Source organism: Conger conger, chromosome 16, assembly GCF_963514075.1.
Source record: "Conger conger chromosome 16, fConCon1.1, whole genome shotgun sequence".
Taxonomy (NCBI): domain Eukaryota; kingdom Metazoa; phylum Chordata; class Actinopteri; order Anguilliformes; family Congridae; genus Conger; species Conger conger.
Genome location: NC_083775.1, coordinates 28,730,036 through 28,743,774, shown reverse-complemented (window position 1 = coordinate 28,743,774; position 13,739 = coordinate 28,730,036).

Genomic DNA, 13,739 nt, shown 5'->3' with positions numbered 1-13,739 from the left:
ACGGGCTATGACAAATGCCTGTTTAAAACATTTTAGCTTCTTATAGTGCCAATCAGCTTCGAGTGCCCTACTACCAAGTTTCAAAGAAATAAACATGGCAGATATGCCAAAGTAGAAGATTTGCTGTCTAGCAGCACAATTTTGTTTGATTAAGCCAAAAAATATATACCATAGCCTTTTAGTATGACTGTTGATTGGACTACCAAGTTTGATGGCATTAGGGCAAGCACTTAAACTCTTATAAGCATGTTTATGAAAGACCACACCCTCTGTAGATTTCATTGGCTAGTCGTGTTTTTGCTTTTTGAGATCGACTTTTTGTTTATTTTAGATATTATGCTTTAGATTAGTTGTACCACATTTCAAAATTTCCTCTACCAATGTGCAAATTTCATAAAAATCAATCTGTAATAGGTGCTATCACAGACTACCATTGTTAGAAATTTTGCAAATTTTAAACATTTTAGCTTGTTATAGTGCTAACGTGTGGTCAATCCTCGGTTATGCCTAAAAATGGAAATACACTTTCTTGCGCCTGCCTCATATTTGATCAGAACAATATATTAGATTATATTACATTATTGGCGCTTATCTAGAGTGACATACAGTTGATTAGACTAAGCAGGAGACAATCCTCACCTGGAGCAAGGTTAAGCAGGGTTAAGGGCCTTGCACAAGGGCCCAATGGCTGGTGCAGATCTTATTGTGGCTACACTGGGATTCAAACCACCAACCTTGCCTGTCCCAGTCATTTACCTTAACCACTACGCTACAAGCCATCCCTAGGGTTAGCTTTCTATTATGGTTGTTGATCTACCAAGTTTTGTGGCATCATATTAAACCATCTTGAAGTTATAGGCATGAATTGGCTGATAGTAGCTTTGTTTTTTGACATTTGTATGGTATCTGATACTGTATGGTTCCAATATTGGTTCATGGACTATTTCAACCAAGTTTCATGGAGATTGGTCAAATCTTTGAGGAGGAGTAGCATTTGCTGTGTTTTTCACTAAAGTTCAAAATGCTGGAAAATCTCAGGAAGCAGAGCGTATTGGTCCTTGAGGCACATTTGTTTGTCTTGAAGAGTGACATACGTGGACAAACTTTCATGACTGTAGGTCAAACAGGACATGAGATATGTTTGCAACTTTACAATTTCAATTGATTGCTATAGCAAATCGATTTTAAAATTAATGTCATGACCTTTTCATTTCCCTCTACCATTGTGCAAAGTTTTATGAAAAGTGATCAGTTGGTTATAGGTAAAACAATTTTTTTAAATAATAATACCAATAATAAAAATACAGCGCGGTGCTTGGCCGCCTAATAAATTAATACATACTGGTGAGGTGGTCGGGCTGCCTGGAATGAGGGAGGACTGGGGGGTCAACAATGAATCTCATGAATATTGGATTTTTCCTAAAATAATAATAATAATAATTTCAGTCTCTGCTCTATAATTATTCTGAAAATATTTTCCATTTATTCCATTCCATTTTACCTTTGTTTAGTTCTGGTTCATTCTTTCAGTATAAATTGCCTTGGTTCAGATTACTGTAGGCCTTTAAGTGGTTAATGAACTTCTGTACGGCAGAAGGGATCTGCTGACTACAGGTTCTGAACAGCCAGTGGAGATCTTCGTGAATCTCAGGCGTCTGGGAAATATAGCTCCGGAGAACGAACAGTGACCTCGGTCTGTGTATAAGAAATGGCGACAAAATCCAATGAATGAATGAATGAACGAAGTTATAGCAGTTGTACCTACAAGTGATCTACATGGTTTCCTGCACTCCAAGTAATCAAACTTATCGATGAGGGAAGATAGTTGCAGTACAAAAGCTAATACAATCAATTTTACTGAAGAATACCTCAGATAGAAGTAGCTAAATGGATATTGAATAGTAAGGCACAGGAAAATCTTTGAAAAACGAAACGTCCGTTGGAGACCAACAATTACATCCACTCAGACATACCTACACTCCAGAGTCAGGAAAAATAACAGGTCTGCAATCCAAACAAGTTCGGTCACGGGATACCAAATAGGCTACTTGATTAGCCCCGTGGCTCCGACATCGAAAACGAAGCGAATAATCAAATTGAATAAATAAATATTCAATAATGATATGCTGGTTAAACATAACGTAGAAACGTACAAATATTAAGCCGTGTCACATTAAACATAAATCATTTCATGAAATAAAATAAACGTTGGTATTGCAAAAGGCGTTCTATACACGTCGTTCTAGCTTACTTTGCTACTTGATCAAAATGTCCTCGTCAACGTCTTCGACTGTTCAAGCAGTAGGCCTACCCATATGGAAATCCTATATCGTCCAGGTAGGGTTGCTACATTTCATTTGTGAAAAACCAGGACATTTGACGCGCGACGCGGGGCGTTAAACCATATTTGCAAATATATTATGTTAACAGTGGGGTTGGCCTTATCCATTCAGAAAAGTGCTCTCTTTTTGCCCCGTCTGGGTTGTACGTTGTATATCGTTTTGGTTTTTTTTTTTACTGCTGGTTGCTTGTCTGATTTTGTTATCTCGTCCTCCTCGTCTGTCTCTCCACCCATTTTATAAAACCGACAAAATGTATATAAAATAAATCAGAAGTATTAGGCGATTACCTCTGGGTTAGTAGCTAGTTGAACTTTTCCACGGTGGGGTCGTTGAAGTGAACGCACGCGCCAGACTGACAGTCTGTGCAGCAGTTGCTGGGTGATAAGGTAAACTTTCGTATTTCTGCTACCAGTTCAAAAGTAGAGGCATTCGTCGCTGTGTTTAGCTCATGTTTACCTGTTTACAGACACGGGATTGGATGTCTAAACGTAAAGAGGAAAAAACATAACAGCAGATATCCCCTTATAGCCAATCCCGAGATTTCTTCCCATCGGACAGGACTTCTTCCCTTCCATTATTACAGAAGGTGGGTGGGCGGTTACATATAGTGTTGTCAAATCATACAGGATTAGTAGAATTTGAAGAAAAGATATATGCTTGCTATGTCTTAAATTGGGAAAGATAAATCACATTTAATCCCATTTTGGACCATCACCCTATGGGGAGAAATACAGTTGATCAAGGTTAGAGGCAGTCAACCAGGAAGGATTTCTACAGACAGGGCTACAGAAGGATTCGAAAATCTACGCAACAATATAAACACAGGATTAAGTGCTGTGGCGCTTTACAGATTTGATCCATTTCTTTGTCGCGTCACAAGGGGGCGACACATAAAATGGCAAAACTGCTGTTCACGTTTTTATTCCTACCACGGATAACTGAAACGTACAACGCAATGCTGGTAAGTAATGAAAATTTATGATTTATTTCAACGTTGACCATAAGAAATAGTTTCAAAAAGAAGGCAGTGGAGGGAAGTGATGATTAGAAGATATTGAGGTTCAGAGATTCCAAAGTGAATGGGCTCCAAGCAGAAACGACTTTTAAATTTGGCAGTTTTTCAGACTTTTAAACAGTATTTTTGTATGAAACTTAACACACGTATATAGTGCCCAATAAAAATGATGACAATAATTTTTTTTTGTCAAAAATGTCCGTTTTAACAGTAAATATCTTAATCAGCCTGTATATTATCGATACTATTCTTTCACGGTTGTGTTTCTTATCCAGGTACATCACAGATTTCACAACAAAGTGGAGCCACTGGAGGTCTGTGGCCATTCCCTTCCTCAGGTACGTTGGACTACAAGATTCTTTTCGAAATTCATGAACGTTTTTAGAAATATGAGGCTATTGTTTCAGCACACACCCTCTTACGCGATTCACGTATTTTAAGGAAGACAGCCTTTAATGGACCAGTTGTGCCTGCTCTTTTTTTGCCAACAGTGTTTAATATTTAATTATGGATTTTCACTTATATTGTACAATCACAATAGCACTCAGTACTCCAAAATAAGATAAACGTAGGAACATAAAAACAGATTATTGCTGGGCATCACAAACCGTCAGGGAAACAACACTTCAACAGAGTGAAGTGGCACTAAGTGAATAAATAAAATAAAATACAAATAAAACAGAAAGACCAAAAATAAAAATGCTACATTGTATTAATGGAGAGGAACTCAATCTCAAAATAGAGAAGAAACGGTTGCCTGACATTATGACTCTTGTGGGTGGAGCCCCGGGCAGTGAATTTAAGCTGTTAAGTTTAAGATGGGATATTACCTCCTCTAGCCAGCGCCTGTGAGATGGTGGCATAACTTTCTTCCAACGAAGGAGTACAAATATCTAGTAAATAAGGTGGAAAATGCTGGTAAGTTGTTATTGGTCTCTCCTGCAAAACTACACCAAACAGCGCAGTCAATGGGTTAGGATTAATAACTGTAGTACACACACATGAAAAGGAACTAAATACCTGTCCAAAATGGGGTCAGTTTGGGACATAACTAAAACATATGACTTAGGCTAGCTGGGTCTCGAATGCACCTGATACAGGTTGGGTCTAAACCTGCGTAGAGTTTGGCCAGCTTACTCCCAGATAGATGTAACCTGTGCAGAAATTTAAACGGCAACCGCCCATGGCTAATGCCAACAGTGTTTTAACATTGGATGATATAAGTATAATCTACTAGGGGGGAAATGTCACAGGTACATTTATAACTGCACCACTGCTATATTCTATATTCTAACTGGTGTCCTATTTTGCTTTGCCTTCAGAAAAAGAGGGAAAGAGAGAAAGAGCAGGAAGAGAGAAGGGAAATGGAGGCATGGATGAGGCTAATTGAGAAAGAGAGAAAGAGGAGAGAAAAAAAGAAAAGGGAAGAAGAGAGAAAGCAAAGGGAAGAAGAGAGAAAGAAAGAAAGGCTGAAGAAAAAAATTCAGGAGATGGAAAGAAAAGAGCAGGAGGAGAAGGACAGGAAGGCAGCGTTAAAACGCTTTAAGGAACATGAAAGGAGGATTGAGGAAATGGAGAGAAGAGAAAAGAAGGGCAAAAAGCAGATGGGTGAGCAGATAAGGAAGGAAAGGAAGAGGAAGAACATCCTTGAGAGGGAGAGAAAAGAAAACAAAAGGGCAGAGGAGAAATGGCGAGTGGAGATAGAGCGGAGGAAAAGGCAGGATGAGGAGAACAGAAAAATACTAAAGACGGAGGTACAGGAGATGGCCAGAGTGATTGAAAGGGAAGAGAAGATGAGGCAAGCAGAAGAACTGCGGAGAAGAGAGCAGGACATGAAGATTGAGATGCGGACAGAGAGATTGAAGGGAGACAGCGTTAAAAAGAAAGAAAAAGAAGAGTTGAGGAGAGAAATACAGGACAAGATAATCGCAGACAAGCTGAGGAGGGACTATGAAAAGCATGAGAGGAGGCGAGCGGAGGAGGAGCTGAGGAGAGAACTGGGGAAGAGGAATATGGAGGAGAAGCAGAGGAAGGAACAAGAAAAGGAGGATGAAATGCACATGAAGGAGCTGATGAAGAAAGAGAGATTAGATGAAATCCAGGACAAGTTGGAGAAAGAGAAACAGAGGAAGGAGAGGGGAAAGCAACTGGTGGAGATGAACAGGGAAGAGAAAGAGAGCAGAACCCGAGAGAAGTGGAAGATGGAGAAGGAGGTGGAGGAGGCAAAAAGGCAGCAAGCGGCGGGTAAACGGAGGGAAAGGCTGAAGAAAAGGAAGGAGAAGGACAGGAGAGAAAGGGAAAAAGAGGAGAAGAAAATGCTTCTGGCAGAAAAGAAACAGAGGGAAAGGCAAGACAAGCGAAAGCAGGAAGTGGAGAGGAAATTAAAAGAAAAAGAGGAAGAGCAAAAAAGATTCGAGGAATGGAAAAGGAGAGGAAAGGAGAAAGAAAATCTGGAGAAGGAGAGGAAAAGGAAAGAGAAAGTGGAGAAGATGAAAAGAGAGGAGGAGAGGTGGAAGAGAGACACACAAAGGAAAATTCGGGAGAAGGAGATAAGAATAAAAGAGAAAGCGGAAGAGATGAAGAGAGAGGTTGAGAACAGGAGACGAGAAAGAGAAAGGAAAATTCTAGAGAGGCAGAGAAATATGAAAGAAAAGGAGGAGAAGAAGAAAAGAGAAAAGCTGAGGGCAGCACAGGAGAAAAGGAAAATGAAAGAAGTGGTGGGGACAGAGGGAGGCGAGAGAGAGAGAAAATACCGTCATAAAAAGAGAAGGAAGGAAAAAGAGGATCTGAAAAATCTGGAAGGGGAGAACTCAAAACTTCAGGAGGAGAGAGATGATAGTGAAAAGGAGGAGAAAATGGAAGAGATGGCGGATAGGAAAAATAGAGAAAAGGAGGAATCAGACAATGAAAGGGGGGATTCAAAAAATATAGAAAGAGGCCATAAAAAGAAAGAAAAAAGAAGATTAAAATCAAAAAAGGCAGATGGAGTGAAGGCAGGACCAAGAAAAATGAAGGAAAAATGTAAGTCATTTCATTCATGAATTAAATTGGGGGAATGTGTTAATACATTATACAAAACACATTATTAAAAAAGTATACTGAGGAAAAAAAGAAAAAATATATAAAATGAACGATAGTATTGTACTCTGCTTTGTTTTTTATGTCTGGATGTTTTAGTCTTCGTGTATCAATTAAAGAAAAAAGAGAAATGAAAAAAAATACAAATCTTGATTAAAAACAAAAAATTGATTTTTTCCCTCTTTTTTTCTCTCCTCTTTTTGGATTATTTGAGTAAGATTCCTTTATTTAAAAAAGTTATAATCAAATTTAGAATTGAAAAACAGTCTCATTTGTGCATGTAAAAAAAAAAACAGAAAAAAAAGAAAAAGAAAACAAGTTTATTGTTTAAAAAATGTTTGAATAAAAATAATAATCAATTACGGTCTCTTCTTTTATGTAGGTTTCCTTTATGGTATTGTTTTGTTACTGCTATTGTTATGTATGTATGGAATTTTTGTGAATTTGAATTCAATAAATAATTATTAAAAACAAGTGTCATGTAATGTACACATAATACCATCTTATTCTTAGCAGTTAAACTATGTAAATATGTTTTCACATCAATGAAGTTAAGCTTCAGGTATTATATTGGGGAAAGTATTAAAATAATAATTTTGAAACTGTACAGCTTTGGGGCAAATTAAGTCCTGGTTTCTAAACAACACAAGTGTTTTGTTGTACTGTTGTTCTCTTTTTCACACAATTCCTCACATTAGTGCACATCATACTTGAATCTTCTAACTCAAAAACGAATAATACGCAACTCCTTTATTCTAAAGCTGAAATTCATATTTTAAATATGCTATCTATTCACTCAAATTCATACTCTAAACTCATACTTTGAATACACAATCTATAAAATCAAATTCATACTCATTCATTCATTCCTATTAATTCCTACAATGGTTGAAAGGCAGGAACACACCCTAGACTGGTCGCCAGTCCATCGCAGGACACACACACCATTCACTCACACACTCAAATCCACAGGCAATTTAGACTCTCCAATCAGCCTCACCTGCATGTCTTTGGACTGCGGGAGGAAACCCACGCAGACACAGGGAGAACACGCAAGCCCACTGCACCATCCATGCCGCCCACAAATTCTTGCTCGACAAACTCAATATATAAATAATATATTCTATATTCATTTGGCTTTTTGTGAGACGGGTGCGTGGGGGTTGGACCCAAAATGCACGAATCAGAAACAATGGTAATATAAAGACCCCTCAGGGCTTTATTCGGGACAAATCCCAGGAGAGTAGTCAACACAAGCAAAGTCCATACACGTAGATCCAGCCAAACAAAAAGTAAACAAACAAAAAGCACGGTGCCGAGGGAAGAGGCAAACTCGTAGTCGGTAGACGTGCAGGGAGGTCCGGTAGCAGGAGAGCAGTCAGCGGGGCAGATGAACAGGCGGACGGCAGGCAGAGGCGTAGTCGTGGGCGAAGCGGGAGTCGAAACCATGAAACAATCAGTGGGGCAAAAGTACAAAAACGGTAGGCGAGGACGTAGTCAAAAAACAAACAGTGGTCAACAAAACAGAAATCAATGGACGATGGTCGATGGTCGATAACAGGCTTGGATCGTAACGTGTAACCAAACCGTAGTAATGCTCAAGCGTTGCGTAGTTAGACTAGAGGCAGACAATTTCGCAGTGAACAGTAGCGCGACTGGGCTATAAATGCGGGTGTAGACAGGTGCAGACAATTAGTTAGAGCGTAGCAAGGAAATGGAAAACAGGTGCGATGGATGACAAGTTTAACAAGGAGATTAGTAATCGTTAGTAATAAACCTATCCTGCCCTAGCATTAGTAAATTAGTAAATGACATGCACGAGAAACGTAAGGTAACATGAACACATGATTAGTTTGTTAGTCTCTACCCAATCCTGATCTAGCGTTAGTAGTTTTAGTAAATAGACAAATGGAAACACTTAGGGAGTGAATGACAGAAAGAGAGAGAGAGAGAGAGAGAAAAGGCAGAACGCAAGGTTTGCGGAAAAACATGTAAAAGTGTATGCATAACAACGACCAGTTAACGTAACAATAAACATGCATCAAAACATAACACAAAGCGAAACTAAGACGATAATCACTCAACATAACCAGGTAATAAAATCCTACGAAAACAACTAGACATGACAAGAAAATAAATCGTAACGAAACATAACTAAACAACATGACGAACCTAGACAACATAATACATGATAAGACACTACGTGACTAAGACAACATAAATAAACATAAATAAACATAAAACACGGCGAGACAATAAATCGTAACAAGAAATAAACTAAACAACATGACGAACCTAGACTAACATAATACATGATAAGACAATACAAGACTAATACAAAATGAATAACATAAAACATGGCGAGACAGACCTGAAACGTGACAGGACCCCCCCCTTAACGACCGACTCCTGGCGGTCCTTGGAATTTATCAGGGTGGTCACGATGGAAGTCTCTGATGAGCGATTTGTCCAGAATGAGACTGGGAGCGACCCAGGAACGCTCCTCAGGGCCATAGCCCTCCCAGTCAACCAAGTATTGAACCCCACGGCCCCTCTTACGACTGTTCAAGAGTTTGTTAACAGTGAATGCAGGGAGGTTGTCAATAATGCGGGGGGGAGGTGGTGGGGGATCCAGGGGACATATGGGGTGAGAGGATACAGGCTTAATACAGGAGACATGGAATGTGGGGTGAATCTTAAGGGAAGCAGGGAGTGACAATTTAACAGAGGAAGGATTGATGATTTTGTGGATCTTAAAGGGACCAATAAAGCGGGGTTGCAGTTTGTGGGAAGTGGCTTGGAGGGGAATGTCCTTAGTGGACAGCCAGACGGAGTCACCTGGTTTGTAGGCCGGAGCTGGAGTGCGGTGGCGATCAGCAAAACGGCGATTACGGTCTGCCGTGCTTAGCAGCGCGGCCTTGGCTTCCCTCCAAACCTTGGCGCACCGTTTCATGTGGATGGCGAGGGAGGGAACAGCGATCTCGGCTTCTTGGTGTGGGAACAGTGGAGGTTGGTAGCCCAGGGAGACCTCAAATGGAGATTTTCCGGTGGCGGCGCAGGGTAAGGTGTTGTGTGCGTACTCAACCCAGGTGAGTATCTTGCTCCAAGAAGCCGGATTCTGGGCAGAGACACAACGTAGCGCGGCTCCCAAATCCTGGTTGGCCCTCTCGGTCTGCCCATTGGATTGAGGGTGGTAGCCGGATGAGAGGCTGGCTGTGGCACCGAGGGCCAGGCAGAAAGCTTTCCACACTTGAGAAATGAATTGTGGGCCCCGGTTGGATACAATGTCTGAGGGGATTCCATGGATGCGGAACACCTCCTTGACCAGTACATCCGCAGTCTCTTGGGCAGTGGGTAACCCTGGCAGGGGGATGAAGTGGGCCGCCTTACTGAATCGATCCACCACAGTGAGGATGGAGGTGTTACCTTCGGAAGGGCTGGGCACAGGCAGGGGTTGGAGTAGACCTTGCTTCTGGCACAGGTGGTACATGCCTTGATGAAGCGCCTGGTGTCAGGGATCATGGAGCCCCACCAGAATCTCCGCTTCAGCACAGCCAAGGTGCGGGTAAAGCCGGGATGGCAGGAAAGGAGGGATGAATGGGCCCATTGCAGCACCTGTGTCCGAGCGGCTGAGGGAACGTATAGGCGTAATCCGGGGTTGGACCTGGGTTCGGGATCCTCCCGTAGAGCCCTCTGGATCACCGCCTCGATCTTCCATGTGACAGATCCGATAGTGCAGGAGGCAGGAAGGATGTTCTCGGGAACCTCACGCTCAGAACAGGTGTTGAATTGACGGGACAGGGCGTCGGGCTTAACGTTCTTCGACCCCGGGCGGTAGTTCAGAGAAAAGTTGAACCTCCCGAAGAACAGCGCCCATCTAGCCTGTCGAGAGTTCAGCCTCTTGGCTGTCTGGAGGTATGCCAGGTTCTTGTGGTCGGTCCAAACGATGAACGGCTTCTCGGCCCCCTCCAGCCAATGTCTCCACTCCTCCAGCGCTAGTTTGACTGCCAGCAGCTCTCGGTTTCCAACGTCATAGTTCCTCTCAGCAGGGGACAGCTTCTTGGAGAAGAAGGTGCAGGGGTGTAGTCGGTTGTCCGCGGCCGCCACCTGGGAGAGCACTGCTCCCACCCCTGTGTCGGAAGCATCCGTCTCGACCACAAACTGGCGGGTAGGGTCGGGGTGTACCAGGATGGGAGCGGAAGAGAACAGTCTCTTGACCTTGGTGAAGGCCGTCTCAGCTTCGGGGCTCCACCGGAATGGCACCGCAGGGGACGTGAGCTTGGTTAGGGGGGAGACCACTTGACTATAGGATCTGATGAATCTTCGGTAGAAGTTGGCGAATCCCAAGAAGCGTTGGAGCTGCTTACGTGAGGTGGGTGTGGGCCAGTCGGTAACTGCCAGAATCTTCTTGGGATCCGCCCTGATCCGTCCCTTCTCGAGGATAAACCCCAGGAACTCAACTGTGTCGGAGTGAAAAACGCACTTCTCCGCCTTGACGAATAATCTGTTCTCAAGGAGTCTTTGTAGAACTTGCCTGACGTGGTGCTCATGATCCTTGGCATTGGTAGAGTAGATCAAGATGTCATCCAGGTAGACGAACACATGGCGACCCAACAAGTCCCGAAGAACATCATTCACCAGGGTCTGGAACACAGCAGGAGCATTGGTGAGGCCGAATGGCATGACCAGGTATTCGAAGTGTCCGAGAGAGGTGTTGAAGGCGGTCTTCCATTCATCGCCCTCACGGATACGGACCAGGTGGTAAGCGTTGCGGAGATCCAACTTGGTGAAGATGGTGGCCTCGTGAAGTGGGTGGAACGCGGAGTCCATCAGGGGCAGAGGATACTTGTTCCTCACCGTGATGTTGTTCAGCTCCCTGTAGTCGATGCACGGGCGTAGGGAGCCATCCTTCTTCTGGACGAAGAAGAATCCCGCACCGACGGGAGAGGAAGATGGGCGAATTAGTCCGTTAGCCAGGCAGTCACGGATGTATTTCTCCATAGCCTCCCTCTCAGGTCTGGAGACGTTGTATAGGCGACTTGAGGGGAGTGACGAACCGGGAAGGAGCTCGATGGCGCAGTCGTAGGGTCGATGAGGCGGCAGTGACTGAGCTTGGGTCTTGGAGAACACTGTGCCCAGGTCATGGTAAGGAGAGGGGACCCTCTCCAGGGAGGGTTTGGGAGTCTGTGGTAGAGCTGGCACTCCCTCTGCTGGTGGTGGGGCGGAACGCAAGCAGGACAGATGGCACTTGGGATCCTATGCTTGCACTTGGTTAGAACTCCAGTTGATCGTGGGGTTGTGTTTCTGGAGCCAGGGTAATCCCAAAATGAGTTGGTCATTAGGGGACTGGATGACGCGGAACTGGATCATCTCCCGATGGTTCCCAGAAATGATCAGTTGTAAGGGAATGGTGATGTGCGTCATGCGGCAGAAAGTCCTTCCATCCAGCGACCGCGCGTTCTCAGGGTGGGGTAGAGGGAGGGTGGGGATGTTCAGTTCAGACACCAACACTTCGTCGATGAGGTTGGCGTCCGCTCCAGAGTCCACCAACGCGTTAACCCGGGTTGTTCCGTCGGGGAGAATCAGCAGGGTGGTGAGCGTGGGACGATGGTTGTCTCTGTCAGAACCCTCATGCCTGTCGACTGCTCTCACCTCTTCTGGTCGCCTGGTCCTGAAGGAGCACCGAGCCTGGGTGTGACCCGGCCTCCCACAGTAGAAGCACGAGCCGGTGGTTCTGCGGCGTGCTCATTCCTCGGTAGAGATCTTGGTACCGGCCCGGGACAGGTCCATGGGTTTGGGTCCCTCCGACTGCTGCTCCTCTTGTCGCGGACTTGGCCCCTGCCTGGGGTACGGGTTGCCGGGAAGGATCGGCCTTTCCGACCGGCGTTGTCTGGCACGGTTGTCCAGGCGGATCGTGGTGCGCACGAGTTGGTCGAGCTGGGTGATGGGGTCCAGTCGCGCCAACTCGTCCTGGAGCGTCTCACTCAGGCTGACCAGGAAGAGATTCGCCAACGCCGCATCGTTCCAACTAGTGGCCGCCGCGAGGGTGCGGAAGTCGATGGAGTGGTCTGCCGCGGTCTTCCGTCCCTGGCGCAGAGCAATCAGTCTCTGGGATGGCTCCTGGTCGCTGGATGCGTGTTGAAACACCTTCCGAATCTCATCGGCGAAGACTGGGTAACGAGGAGGAAAAGAATCCCCGGACCACACCGCCGTAGCCCAATCCAACGCCCTCCCTTTGAGCAGTCCCATCACATAGCCTATCCGACGGTCGTCGCTGTTGTAGGTCTGAGGCTGTTGCTTGAAAACAAACTCGCATTGGAGTAGGAACGCCTTGCACCTCTCAGGTTCTCCACCGAACCTCTCCGGAGGGGGTTGTCGGGGCTCCCGGAATTGCCAGGCTCCCGAGGGGTTGACCGCCGGGGAAGTGGGTGGGTGGGTGGGTTCCTCCCGTGGTTGTGGCAGGACCGCGACGGCGAGCCTCCTCATCGCCGCACACAGTTCACGAATCTCCAGGTGAAGCTCGGAGATTCCTTGTGAATGCTGCCGGACGATGGCTCCTTGTTCCTGGAGGGCGTGGAACATGGCAGTTGAGTCAGCAGGGTCCATAGTGGTGAAATTGTTCTGAGACGGGTGCGTGGGGGTTGGACCCAAAATGCACGACTCAGAAACAATGGTAATATAAAGACCCCTCAGGGCTTTATTCGGGACGAATCCCAGGAGAGTAGTCAAAACAAGCAAAGTCCATACACGTAGATCCAGCCAAACAAAAAGTAAACAAACAAAAAGCACGGTGCCGAGGGAAGAGGCAAACTCGTAGTCGGTAGACGTGCAGGGAGGTCCGGTAGCAGGAGAGTCAGCGGGGCAGATGAACAGGCGGACGGCAGGCAGAGGCGTAGTCGTGGGCGAAGCGGGAGTCGAAACCATGAAACAATCAGCGGGGCAAAAGTACAAAAACGGCAGGCGAGGACGTAGTCAAAAAACAAACAGTGGTCAACAAAACAGAAATCAATGGACGATGGTCGATAACAGGCTTGGATCGTAACGTGTAAACAAACAGTAGTAATGCTCAAGCGTTGCGTAGTTAGACTAGAGGCAGACAATTTCGCAGTGAACAGTAGCGAGACTGGGCTATAAATGCGGGTGTAGACAGGTGCAGACAATTAGTTAGAGCGTAGCAAGGAAATGGAAAACAGGTGCGATGGATGACAAGTTTAACAAGGAGATTAGTAATCGTTAGTAATAAACCTATCCTGCCCTAGCATTAGTAAATTAGTAAATGACATGCACGAGAAACGTAAGGTAAC